Source organism: Salvia splendens, unplaced genomic scaffold (assembly GCF_004379255.2).
Source record: "Salvia splendens isolate huo1 unplaced genomic scaffold, SspV2 ctg703, whole genome shotgun sequence".
NCBI lineage: Eukaryota > Viridiplantae > Streptophyta > Magnoliopsida > Lamiales > Lamiaceae > Salvia > Salvia splendens.
Genome location: NW_024599371.1, coordinates 1056 through 15803, shown reverse-complemented (window position 1 = coordinate 15803; position 14748 = coordinate 1056). Strand labels below are relative to the sequence as shown.

Below are 14748 nucleotides of genomic sequence, written 5' to 3'. Positions count from 1 at the left end.
TGTGAGTGTTGTTTGTTGAGTTGCGCCGCATGAAATAAAATTTAGCGTTGCCGTGTTGGGCACAAATAGAATTTAGTGCTTTAAGCCGCCGCGCTTCCAGAGGCTTGCCCGAGGAAGCTCAGCGCCGGGCCGGGCCACCCGGGATGACTCGCCATTGTGACTGTGTGTGGGGATGGCTGGTGCGATTAAGGGACGTTGCCGGAGGCGGTGCCATGACGGATAATCCTAGAACTTATCCAAGATGATCAATGAATAAATTACTTTTGGTATCCACATACATGTAGTATACCAATTGGTACATGAATAATGCAACCAAGTATTTTTTTATATATAAATGAATTTAAATTTAAAGATCGTGCTACGGAGGACTCAAACCCAAAATATTTGGCTTCAGGCCTCTACCGTTTGGCTAACTCTCACAGGCAACCAAGTATTTTCTACATGTGTTTTCACTACACAATGCACATATCATCAATCACGAATCTAGATCTATACTTTTTTGCCCTGTATCATTAGATGATTAGATGGTTTAAAGAGGGTCACAATGGAAATAGTCTAACGGAGGAGTATAACCACTATTAAACTTGGTTTTTAGCCCAACTATGCTCAACTTAGGTATGCTTAACCAAATTCTTTTTCCTAATCAAGTTTAGTTAATCCATAACTAAAATCATGGTAGTTCCTCCAATTTACATTGTCACTCAATCTTCCTCTCTTCACAATGTATAAGCACGATACCTGCAGATTCTGCAGTAGGAGAGGTCGATTTCACGGCAACAACGCAGGGATCCATTCATTCCCTTGGATGAAATTCCCCACCGAAAACGAGCCCGCATGCTCGGCCGGAATCTGGCTGCTCCAGCTCACTCGCTTCGCCGTATCCGACCCGGGTCCCCGGTTTTCGAATTCACCATAATACAAGGTCTTGAGCGTGAAGTCGCCACTCCAAGGCATATATCCATCCGGCATGATGAGAGCCTCGAGCGTGCAATGGATGAAAACAGTCCTCGAGTACTCTTTCCACGGCCTACCGAGGTAGTTCTTGTGCGCCTTGGGCTTGCTGTAGTACAGCGCCATGTACGCATCCGTGCCATTGATCACGCAGTCTTGGAAGACGAACCCCGTTGATTGGGCAGGGTTTATCCTTCCTTGGGCCGTCACGGCATTGTTCTCGCCCTTCTCTGGGTTCAACTGGCGAGGGGTGACAAGGATGAGGCAGTCTTGGAAGAACGCAGCCGAATTTCCAAATATGAAGTCGACATTGCCCTGGATGCGGCACGACTTGTAGTACTGACGCAGGCTGTGCGAGTAGAGGGTGTCTTGATTGCCGAGGAATTCGCAGTTTTCCACCACGGAGAGGTCGCTGCCGGATCGGAAAGCTACTGCTTGATGAGCTTCCGGGCCTGCTGTGTTCTGGATGGTGAGACCAGTCGCCATAAATCCGTCGCCAACAACAGCTGTATGAACCCAAAAAACATGTTAGAAGACAAACAACTCAAACCAGATTACTACAGATCAACAATGATCCTCCATTTATCGCCATAGCGACTAGAACTCACAACCTTCATAGGAACAGATACACAAAGTCACCTCGAACCAAAGATACTGAAAATCTACGAAATACGCAATAAAGATCAGTCTTTTCATCCCCATACCCATTTCATATACTTCATCTACCTCCAAACTTCAAACCCGGTGCTAAATTTCCCCAGTTAATGTCATCTCTAAACAGCTAAAACCAGATAACAACAGTTAGCCTTTAACCTTTCTCTAGTTAATATGTAAGGCAATGCCCCTAAACATGAAACTCCCCTCAAAGCAAAGATTCTGTATACTCCCTCAGTCTCAAGTTAATCAATTCGTATTATTTGGAGACATTCCAAGCTAAATGAATCATTTTTGGGCAAAAAACCAATTCTTTACTCTTTCTATTATTGTCTCTTTCACCTATCTATTTTATTTCTCTCTTGATTAAACATCACTTTCTTAAATTTCCACATAATCTAGAAATAGCTAAAACCAGATAACTACAAAGATACTCATACTACTAGGTTAATCCATTCGTATATTCTTTTTGTAATATTCCAAGCTAAACAAATCATTTCCCTATTTGTCAAAAATCAACTCTTTCAATACAATATGCCAATAAAGATCAATCTTTTCATCCCATTTCATATTCAATTCATATCCCTCCGACAATAAACAAACAAATCACGTGACGTAGCAGCTAATAAACACCACAAAACAGCAATGAATAAACAAAACAAAACAAACTCACCAACTGTAGCTGAGTTGTATGTAGAAATGCCTTGCTTCCCAACATTCAACGACCCGGAAATGACGGTTTTGCCCATCCCATCCCATCCCCCATGAAAACCACGTTCCTCTTCTCCAGCGGCACCCGCACAGTCTCCTCATACACTCCCTCCTTGATCCATATCACGAACCGGGCCCCCGGCCCGGCATTATCCGGCGCAGCATCCACCGCCTTCTGCACACTCTCATACTCACACCCCTTCTCACACACCGCCACATCCGCCTTCAAATCCCGAGGCACGCCTCCGGCCTGGCCCGGCCCGCCCGGAGCCGGCGCGGGCTCCCAGAACCCGTCCCGCTCCGTCCTCGCCAGGCCCCAGAGCCCAGTTTTATCGCCAAAAACGTCGTAATTTAACACCATGGAGAGGGCGTCGCTGCCGGTGGCGATCACGGAGGAGTGGAAAAACGCCATCGTTTTGTCGACGAGGGAGGTGTCGTTGGCGTATTTGAGCGTCGACCAGCAGTCGTATTGGTAGACGAGCGCGGCGCTGAGCCACGCCCGGGCGTCCTTGTTCCTCCCCCGCGGCAGGGCGTCTGTTGATGCTAAATTGGTGCGGTGATCGGCGTAGCGGAGGAGTTCGAGGCAGGTTTTGGATGCGGCGGTGCGGTTGCTGCTGGCGGCGGAGGAATCGAGGATATGCTGGACCATTCCCCGGCCTAAATTGAGATTCTGAGAGGAGAGTTTGAGAGCGGATTGGATTCCGTCAATGAGGGTGGCGCCGGGGGGTAATTGGGGGAAGTAGGATTGGCATTTTGGGGGATCGAGTGAGGCCTTGCAGAGGTCAGTGACGAGAATGTTGGTGGCGGAAAGGTGGGGGTTTGGGGGGTGGCGGCGGGCGGAGAGGGAGGGGAGGAGGAGGAGGGAGAGGAGGGCGAAGGAGATTAGGGCGGCCATGGGAATGAGGATTAGGGATTTGAGATTGGGGAATTGGGTGTGCTTTTGATTTGGGGGGTGTTTTATAGGGCGTCTGAGCTGCATAATTATGGAGATGGATTTGATAATCAGTGAATGATTGGTTGAGATTAGGGGTTTGATTGGTGGGATTTGGGAAGATGGAAATGGAGTCACGGAGTGGAGTGGAGTGGACGGTGGGATAGAGGAGCACTACACGCATGGGATGGGAGGTATGGATGAACAAGAGAGAGAGAGAGTGGAAAATGGGATTTATTGTCTTGTGAGTGATGGAATTTAGTGGGTGGATCTGTAGGATTTTGTCGCTTTCGCAGATCTGCTGTTTATTTCACTGTTCATCGGGAGAGAAGAGGGTGTGTTTAGAGCATCACAACCACCCGGAAAGTGGTGCCGCGACGCCGGTGCGGCGCGGAGGAAACCAATTTTTCCTTCTTAAAGAAAAAAAATTTAAAATCTATAATATTATGGAATTATTTTGTGTATTATATTTATGGGAATAGTTGTGTTAATTATATGAATAATTTTGTGCAGTTATTAGAATAATTATGTTAATTACTATTTTTTTAACTAGGAAAAATTGGTGAAACTGCTTCATTAATAATTATTCCATGCATAAATATATTTTAAATTATTAGATGAGATTATGATTGGGAATAAAATTGATTTATTATTATTTTATATATTTGCAATAAATAGTGTAGATTAACCTGTGAGATGTGTAAAAGGAGGGCGTGGGAGAGGCGCCCAAATGTAGAAGTTATGACCAACGCATAAATGAGGAGAATGATGTTGTGACGAGAGATGTGAATTGTGGATCATCGGTTATAGTTACGTTCGTTCAGACTTCGTTTTCCTATATCGATGATGGGTTGTGAGTTGTTTTTCACCGTTGAGTGTTGTGCGGCTCGAATTCAATCTACGACCTCCATAAAAAGATGAAAACTTGTGCGCCCTTGTGTAATACAAATGATTTTTATTGTGGTAGTTTTGAGCATTCTAACCTGTGTTTTAGAGTTATCACATTTTTTAGTGTTATGATATTTGTAAAAAATTGTTATTCTTATTGCATGAGAATAATACTTTTAAAAATTTAATTTAGTTAATATTTTAAATTCAACTTCAAACTATCTTTATATTAAAGTTGAAAATTAATTATTTTTTTATCACTTTTAATATTCTTATATCAATTACATACAATTATATAATTTTTAAATTTTATAAATTTTTTATTTAACTCACCTACCAAACAATATGCGAAGCTATAATTAACCCGCATTATCCTAGTGAAACTTAACTACCAATTGAATCCTAAAGACAATAAAATACTATATGAAAATACATACGGAGTACTATTAATTTGCTGTAATTACACATGCTTGGTATCAATATTGCCCTAAAATTGCTGTAATTACACATGCTTGGTATCAATATTTCCTTTAATTTGCTGTAATTAAACATGTTATCTGAACCACATAATTTTAACATTTCCCAGTTGTTCCTCTCTGTCTAAATAAAAAACTCTCAATATTTACAATTGTCAAATTTTAAATAGTCTTAAATTGTTAAATTCAAATTTCAATGTACATGTCTATTAGATCCTGAAAGAAAATGAGCTAGAATTAGTTAATATGGATTAAGTAATTATAGTTGGGCTACAATTATATTGATTCATGAGCCCAATAATCATAGAGCCCAAGTAACTTTTCAATTGCATGACTTTTCAATTGCATTACTCTTCATCTACTTAATAATGATTATTTAATCTTCATTGTGGAGAATGAATAAAGTGGTGAAAGTGGAGGGAAGAGAAGAGACACAAGATAGAAAATACGCAAAGCTTTGTAGAGAAAATTCATAGCTTTCTTTTACATAGCAATTGCACCGGGATAGTTCCTGCATCGGATTGGATTGCAAGTGGACCTCGATAGTAGTGAATTCAACTTGCAGGATTCAATCAATTGAAGAAAACAACATAACAAGTAAGATTTAATTCCGTTGTGTTTTACATGCTCAACGTGCAATATCTATTATGAATATAGATCTGTTATTCTTGTATGCAATTTCCGGTGCTCGTTAGATGAAGAATTCCTTAAAGATCCTCCTTGTCTGTAGTCATGGGCCTCGTAATCTTGTCGCACGTTCAATTCTTACATATAGAAGGTTTGATGGCCCAAGGCCAATGAATTGATCGTAATATTTTAAGTATTGATTATAACAAAATTGAAAAGTTTCACCGATATTTAAAATTAACTATATAATCTATTACAATCTTTAGCGATTTTATCAAATTTATCCCATATTTTGAAATTCATTAATTTTTATCTCTTGCCTTTAATAATTGCATTAATTTATGTTTTTCCAACTAATCAAAATATATCTCAATGTTTTCAATTTTTATTGTCGCTCTAACAGTAATTCACGGGGTGTTGGTTAATGGCCTAGTATTATTTTTCACTAAAAAATAAGTTGTATACAAGAATATAATTATTTTATTTTTTTAAAAAATTATCTGAAAATGTTTGATTAAATTGATACATGTCGAAAAGAATGGGGTATAATTAATAATTAAAAAGACTATAAATAAAATTGATAAATTCAGAGTTTGAGATAAAATTAATACTAAAATAATTAAAAGTCGGTATAGATTCAATCATTAACCAATTTTAGTATTATACATGCAAGATCACCCAATTTTATCTAGATAGCTTCAATAAAAAAATGAAAGATAATTTCAACATGCATGGTTTAATATCAATTCATTTTTCCATTCTTCATTCATTTGAGTCAATTCCTTTATTTACTAATCTTCGCTAATAATAATAGAATAAATGGTTAGGGTGAACTTTTAACCAAAGCAAATGCCACTAAAAACCACTAAGCATTGAATTTGGGAATTTTGATGTGAGTTGCTTTAGAATAGAATGCATTTTGATGGGCTATTTAAAGAGTTTGTCATCCACATTAGGTAGTATATATTTCGGGATATTGGTCCCTAAAACCATGAGCTTTGGCCCAAAATTTGGTATTCCCACTAACTTTAAAATTGGTCTAGAATATCACAAACTTTGCACTTTGTTTGGTATTTTCCACGGCATGTCTATCACCATATTTGACTAACTTATGAGTCTTTTTTATCATATTTGACAAAATTAAATCAATGTGTTTTTCCACGTGAATTTTTATCCTACTTCTTATTAAATCTAAAAAGTGGTTTAAAATATCATATTAAAATGTATCACGGTTGCCCACGTAAAATAAGATTTTGATGAAAATATCTTACTTGGGTCAGTTTGGGAAATACCAAAGTGCAAGGTTTGTGATATTCTATGCCAATTTTAAAGTTCGTGGGAAATACTAAATTTTGGCCAAAGTTCATGGTTTTAGGGACCAATATCCCATATATTTGCCCCATTTAGTGAGGATAGGTTTGAGATTTTTCCTAAAATGTTTGGTGATGTGCAAACTCGGGATTTGAGTGAAAAGAGTTAGCTCGTTGGAGGTGAGAATTTGATAGATTCTTGAATTAGGGAGGTTTGGGTTTTCCCTAAAATGTTTGATGATGTGCAAACTCAGGATTTGAGTGAAAAGAGTTAGCTCGTTGGAGGTGAGAATTCAAAATATTCATGAACTAGGATGAAATGTATTGCTGGCAAAATTTAAGGAGGAAATGTTGAATGGACTATTTTAGACTTTTAGTGCTGTCTAATCCACCTTTCAGCAGTATATAAAAGTGTCCCGTTGGGCAAAGATACGTTTAAAATTTTATACAGCATGTGATGATTTGTGATTTTGTTCCCTCTTGGTAGCAAGTGAACCGGCTCGAGATTACACCTGATAAACGCTACCTGGCTGCAGCTGGGAATCCTCATATTCGGCTGTTTGATGTCAATACGAACAGCCCTCAGCCAGTATGTTTCTTGCCTTTCTTCATACAAAGTTACATGTTACTCATTAACCGCAACGTCTCTCCTTTGTGTAGGAATATTAGCTCTCACAGAATGATATTAATTCTGAGGGAATGAATATATTATTAAAGTGCAAAGTGGCTATTTATAATAGCATTACAACGACTCAAATTGAAATAACAGTAGCTAAAAAGATGGTAACAATAAAATCAAATATGCTGACTATCCTAAAGAATAGGACTTTTTATTAACTGAATAACAAATCCTAACATTCCCTCCCTTAAACTAGATTGCTGAAGCAACTAGTTTACTGGTGCATTGCATACTCCCAACTGATCCCTCAACCTTTGAAAAGATTCTAACTTCAGTGGCTTAGTTAACACATCAGCCATCTGCTCTTGTGTTCCACAATGCTTCAACTGCACGACTCCTTCTCTAGCCAACTCTCGCAGAAAGTGAAAACGAACATCTATGTGTTTGCTTCTACCATGCATCACCGGGTTCTTGGACAACTTAATCGTTGAGCTATTATCGCAGAAAATGGTAGTTTCTTCACTACCTTCATAGCCAAGTTCCTTCAAAATTCTCTTCATCCACACAGCTTGACATGAACACGCTGCAGCAGCTACAAATTCAGCCTCTGTTGTGCTAAGAGTAACAATTGGCTGCTTACGCGAAGACCAAGCAACAGCTCCTGAGCTAAGAACAAAGGCATAACCCGACGTGCTCTTTCTATCCTCCAAACAACCTGCATAATCACTGTCAGTAAAGCCAATTAGCTCCTTATTCCCTTCCTTCCTGTAACGGATCCCGAATGCAGTTGTTCCTTGTATATATCGCAAGATCCTCTTGGCTGCCATGAGATGAAGTTCCGTTGGCTTTGATATGTACCTACTGATCAGGCTGACAGCAAACATTATGTCTGGTCTAGTGGCTGTTAGATACATCAAACTTCCCACCAGCTGCTTATAATGGGTGCCATCAATCTCCACACCATTTTCATCTTTAAATATTTTGGACCCTGGAGTGATAGGATTCTGAACTTCATTGCTGCTCTCCATCCCAAATCTTTTCAAAATCTCCAGAGCATACTTCCTTTGGCTTATAAATATCCCCTCACCAAACTGCACCACTTCAATACCGAGAAAATACCTCATTTTTCCCAAATCTGACATATCGAACTCATTCATCATCGAATCTTTGAACTCACTGATCATAGCCTCATCATCTCCAGTATAAATTAAATCATCAACATACAAGCTAATAATCAAACGTTTACCTTGCTTGTTAGTTTTGATGAAAAGTGTCTGCTCACTGTCACATTTCCTGAAACCTTCTCTTAGGAAATAAGACTCAATCCGGCTGAACCAAGCTCTGGGTGCTTGTTTGAGTCCGTACAACGCCTTGTTGAGCTTATAAACCTTATGAATTTCATCTTTCACTTCATAGCCCCTTGGTTGTTCAACATAGACATCCTCCGTCAACTCTCCGTGGAGGAATGCTGACTTAACATCAAATTGATAAATATTCCAGCCCTTTTATGCAGCAAAGGCAAGAATCATGCGGATCGTATCCATTCTAGCAACTGGTGCAAACACCTCCTCATAGTCAACTCCATATTCTTGTGCATACCCCTTTGCAACCAAGCGAGCTTTATACTTCTCAATCTCTCCAAGCTCATTCAACTTCGTTTTGTATATCCATTTGAGCCCAATGCTTTTAGCTCCTCTTGGTAGCTCTGTTAGAGACCACGTTCCATTCTTCTTAATTGATTCCATCTCTGAATCCATGGCTTCCTTCCATTTATCAGCCTTTACTGCTTCTTCATAAATGATTGGATCTGCACTAACAAAGAAAGCCATATTGATATTAATGTCTTCATCAGAGAGACCAAGATTATCACCAGTTTCATAGTCCTTCATCCATACCGGAACTCTTCGATTTCTGCCTGCTTCTAAGCTATCAGATTCTGGAGAAGGTTCTACACATGCTTCTGGCGAACTTTCTGCACTTGGAAGTACTTCATCATTAGAATCTGCATCTTCTCTTCCAGACCCAAAAGATACAATTTGCTCCTCTTCATTTCCACATTCCAAGTCTGGCAGAATTTGATCTTCATAACTCTTATCCCAATCCCACTTCTTCTCCTCCTCGAATACAACATCACGGCTTATCACAACCTTTCTTGATACCGGATCATAAAGCTTATACCCTTTTGATTCATCACTTACTCCCAATAGAACACAACTGTAGCTCTTGTCTTCAAGTTTGGTCCTTCGAGCATCAGGAACATGGGCATGTGCAATACTTCCAAAAATCCTGAAATGCTCTACAGATGGTTTAACTCCACTCCAAGCTTCCTCTGGAGTCATATCTGTCACTGATCGTGTGGGGCTCCTGTTCAACACATAGATGGTCCAATTCACAGCCTCGGGCCAGAAGGTCTTTGGAATACCTTTTTCAGATAATAAACATCTCACCATGTTCATTACTGTCCGATTTTTCCTCTCCGCAACGCCATTCTGTTGTAGGGTATAGGCATTGGTTAATTGCCTCTTTATCCCATTCATTTTGCAATAGTCATTGAATTCTCTTGAAGTGAATTCACCACCACGATCTGTTCTAAAGCACTTAATGCCCAAACCAGTTTCTTTCTCCACAGAATTTTTAAAGAATTTGAAAGCAGCAAATGCATCTGACTTTTCAACTAAGAAATTCACCCATGCTTTTCTACTGAAATCATCGATAAAGCAGATCAGATACCTTTTGTGGCTGTTGGAGATCGGAGATATTGGTCCGCACAAGTCAGCATGAACAAGTTCCAGTTTCTGGGATGCTCTCCATGTGCTCCTTTTGGGAATTGAGTCTCGATGTTGTTTTCCCTTCAAGCAATCAGTACATACATCGCTGGACTCGGAGAACTTAGGCAAACCTCTCTCCATTTCTTTGAGCTGCAAAGTACTGAGGCTTTTATAGCTGAGATGACCATATCTACGATGCCATAACTGAGCTAGATCTTTTGTTGTTGCTTGAAGACACACTTCCTCTTTTATTTGCTTATTAGTAACTTCAGATAGCAAAACAAACATTCTATTTGCAGTCATTTTGGTTTGAATGATCAAACCTCTTGATGGATGGTATATTTTGCATTCATTTGACTGAATTAGAATGGCTAACCCTTTCTCCTGCAGCTGCCCAACACTTAGAAGATGGTTCTTCAACTCCGGCACATAAAACACTCCACTTATTATGTGAGTGACACCATTGAGACACAATCTCACATAGCCCTTTCCAGCTACACTCATCTTCATATTGTTTCCGAGATTAACCATCTGCTTGAAATCTTCATCCAGCTCACAAAACATTGATCGATCTCCACACATATAATTGCTGCAACCTGAGTCGAGGAACCATACATCATTTCGACTTGCTTTATGCAACTCTACATACGCCATGAGAAGCATTTCTTCAGTGTCATTTATCTCCGCATAATTGGCCTGCTTTTGCAACATTGGACACTCGTATTGATAGTGTCCAAGCTGATGGCATTTGTAACACTCAACAGTGGCTTGTTGTAGAATTGGGAACTTCTTCCTCTGCCTCTTCCTCCTCTGAACACAGCTCTCCCACGACCTCGCCCACCATTCCTTTCTTCATGTGTTACTTTGAGTGCCTGCTCTTCTCCATGACTCCGGTGAAACTTTTGTTCATGCACAATCAGTGAACTTTGCAGTTCATCAATTGTGAGTGAATCAATATCCTTAGATTCTTCGATCGAGACAACTATATAGTTGAATTTCTCGGTCAAAGTCCTAAGAATCTTCTCGACGATGGTGCTTTCGCTCATCTGCTCACCATAACTCCTCATCTGGTTAGCAACAATCATGACCCGTGCAAAATAGTTGGTGATGGTTTCACCTACTTTCATCTCCAGAATCTCGAAGTCTCTTCTCAGCGCTTGTAGGGCTGCACGCTTCACCCTAGCATTTCCTTCGAATTTCTTTTTCATGGAATCCCATATCTGCTTCGAGGTGCCTTTCTCCAGAATTTGCTCAAGAATTGTCCTGTCAATCGCCTGGAACAGGTAATTCTTTACTTTGAGGTCCGTGGTCCTCAATTCCTCCAGTTTCTTCCGATCAGCATCACTCACCGATGCTCCTGCATTTGGTTCTTCATAACCAATTTCAACTTGACTCCAATAACCTTTAGATCTCAAAAGGTTTTCCATCAACATGCTCCAATGATCGTAATGACCATCGAATCGTGGTATGGCGGGCTGCATAAAGTTTTTCTCTTCACTCATTTTTTTTTCCTCTCGTGACTCACTCTAAAGCTGCTGCTTTCTTTTCTCAGATCCCAGTGGGGCTCTGATACCACAATGTAGGAATATTAGCTCTCACAGAATAATATTAAATCTGAGGGAATGAATATATTATTAAAGTGCAAAGTGGCTATTTATAATAGCATTACAACGACTCAAATTGAAATAACAGTAGCTAAAAAGATGGTAACAATAAAATCAAATATGCTGACTATCCTAAAGAATAGGACTTTTTATTAACTGAATAACAAATCCTAACACTTTGAAGAGAGTTTCAACTCTTACTTAGGTATCTTCAGCCTAATCTGCTAAGTCATCTGTTTGAATGTCAGGTGATGAGCTACGATTCACACATTAATAATGATTAGGCTGTTGGATTTCAATGCGATGGAAATTGGATGTTTTCGGGTTCTGAAGATGGCACTGTTAAGATCTGGGATTTATGGTAGTATATAGTAGTCTTATAGTGAGAATTCCAACATTGTTTGTATCCGAGGAAGCATTTGACGTTAATTCGATGCACTTTTTTCCGAATGGTGCAGAGCACCAGGTTGCCAGAGAGAATATGAAAGCCGTGCAGCAGTTAACACGGTGGGTTTGCACCCAAATCAGGTCTACTTTTCCCTTTGATGCAGTATTGTTCCGAAATTTTTAGTATTCGAGGTATTATAATCCATGTATTATCGCATTGGCTTTTGTGTGCATTTTTCGACTCAAAGCTCGCTCTTTCCATCCTCTCATGTTAATTTGATGTTTTGTGGCTCCGAATTCCTTAAGATGGATTTGCCTTTTTTCTATTTGTTTATCGCAGACTGAATTGATATCCGGTGACCAGAATGGTAATATCCGTGTATGGGATTTAACAGCAAATTCTTGCAGTTGTGAGTTGGTATGTAGCTTGCTTGTTCACTATTCTTTGGTTAAGTTTGACGATAATTGAACAAGATTCGCACGATTGCATAATTTAGGTACCAGAAGTCGATACAGCAATACGATCCTTAACTGTGATGTGGGACGGAAGCTTGGTGGTTGCAGCAAATAACCGTGGGACATGCTACGTGTGGCGCTTAATGAAAGGAACACAGGTGAGGCGTACACGAATTTATGCGCTCGTCTAGTTTAGTATATTCACAGATCCTCTTGCTGTGCAGACTATGACCAACTTCGAGCCGCTTCACAAACTTCAAGCTCACGATCAATACATACTCAAGTGTCTACTTTCACCAGAGCTGTGCGTGCCTAATCGGTCAGGAGGCAACCTCCTATCGCCATCATTTTACGTTGTCTTCGTTTTTAGCTATTCAGATGAATAGATTATCATTTGAAAATGGTCGGTTTTAGGTATCTGGCTACTGCATCTTCGGATAATACTGTCAAAATATGGAACGTGGATGACTTAACGTTGGAAAAACACTAGTAGGTATGTGATTTTACCCGTATAATAGGGTCTTGATCGTGCTTGCTTTTGCGTATCGCGTAGTGAAGTGCAGTCTCCCGGTATACTTTCAGGTCATCAGCGCTGGGTTTGGGACTGTGTTTTCTCAGTAGACGGTGCTTTCCTAATCACAGGTATTGTTGTTTGATCATAAATCCATGTTGTTTGGGTCTAAGCTTTTTTATACCCCATATCCCCCTTGATTTTATTGTGATTGTTGTTTAACAATGTCATTTGATTGAGAAACGTCAACAATATATTGACCGGATTTGTTTGTCATGGGATAACTGCGAACAAATCCAATCTTCATGGTTTTTCGGGCTGATTTATAAAGTTATGAACTATACATAGAATTTGAACAAACATGATTTGCATTTTTAACATATACGAAACTGCATTTGTTAAACGCCTGGAAAACCCGATATTGCAGCTTCATCCGATTCAACTGCTCTTCCTTTGCTTGGCTGCACGCTGATAGAGTCGCTAACAATGATCGCCTTTTGAGTTTACGGACACAAATGGTGCAATGGTTTCGGTGTTATTGACTGATTAGCCCCTCGTTGTCGAGCTATTCATCCTTTTCGACGCCCCCTACGTCTACGTGTGCTTCTTTTCGTTCGATTCCGGTGGTGGCCGTCGCCACCACGCATCACATGCCAACTAGTGCAAACAAACAAAATTTTTATAGCTGACCAAAGTGAATGGAATAGTGGCTGTAAAGGCAATATCTATTATGCTTCTCTTGGTGTACTACAATCTTAAATTTCCTCTCTCTTTTTTATAGTATCATTTTATCACCATTAAATGAAAAGGTCAAAATTACAAAAGTAACTTTTGATTAAAAAAAAATAATAATCTTCACAACGAAAATGATAAAATATGTTCTACATATATGTACCACAATTGAGTACGGATTGTGTCCCATTCTATTTAAATTATCCGATGCATTAATTTATAATTTGTAGGTCAATTTTGTGAGTGGCATAACAACTGAGCAATTGACGGTCTATTTAAGAATTCTATCATTGAAAGAAATAATTTACAAAAAAGTTATTAATGGGGAATATTGTCCAATGTCCATGGTTATTTATAAGGTAAATTCATTTAAATTTAATAGATTTGGAATTTTTGTGGCATATTCATCGCATCAAGAAATCAAATTTTCCCTCTGATTTTTCTAGTTAACAAGATTCAATTTTTTTTAAAAGAAATGGGAAATTCTATAGAGATCATGATTAGAATAAGCAGTAAAGATGTGATTTTGAATAGGAATGTGGGGTAAAGAGTAAAAATAAAGCAAAAGATAGATGTGGAAGTCCACTAATTACTTATCTATGTTTTTTTGTCAACTTAAACGGTAATTGATTGGTCCAAAATTGTGCCCACTTGTTAGGAGGCCCCGTTTGGTACGAGATAATGCCATCTTTTTTTGACAAAACGAACGAGCAAGAATCTGAAACGGGTGCAAAAGTCACGCAGTAAATGACATACAACAAGCACAAACAAGGTCTAGATACTAAAGATCAACTTATCTCGGATACACGTAACAATATAACAAGCCTATTCATAACCGAGAGCGATTATTCCCAAACAGCAAAATGGGACCATTTCTGGGAAACAAAAATATGAGATAACACGAAAGAAAACTTATCCAGGATACACATAACAACATAACAAGCCTATTCATAACGTATTATTACCATTTTCTGGCAAAATCAATTCTTTTAAGTTATATACTTTATTCTATCTCTACTTATCTACTTATCTTTTCTCATATTTTATTTTCTCTCTATTTAATATATTATTATCATTTTCTTAAATCTCGTACTAAAATGAAACGCATGGATTAACATGATAG

The 14748-nt window shown here is 39.1% G+C and overlaps 2 pseudogenes; one reads left to right on the top strand and one right to left on the bottom strand.

Annotated features, from left to right (window-relative positions):
• Positions 1-484: 484 nt before the first annotated feature.
• LOC121791006 lies at positions 485-3585 on the bottom strand (annotated as a pseudogene).
• An 8205-nt stretch (positions 3586-11790) lies between these two features.
• Positions 11791-13555, top strand: LOC121791007 (annotated as a pseudogene).
• The last annotated feature ends 1193 nt before the right edge of the window (positions 13556-14748 follow it).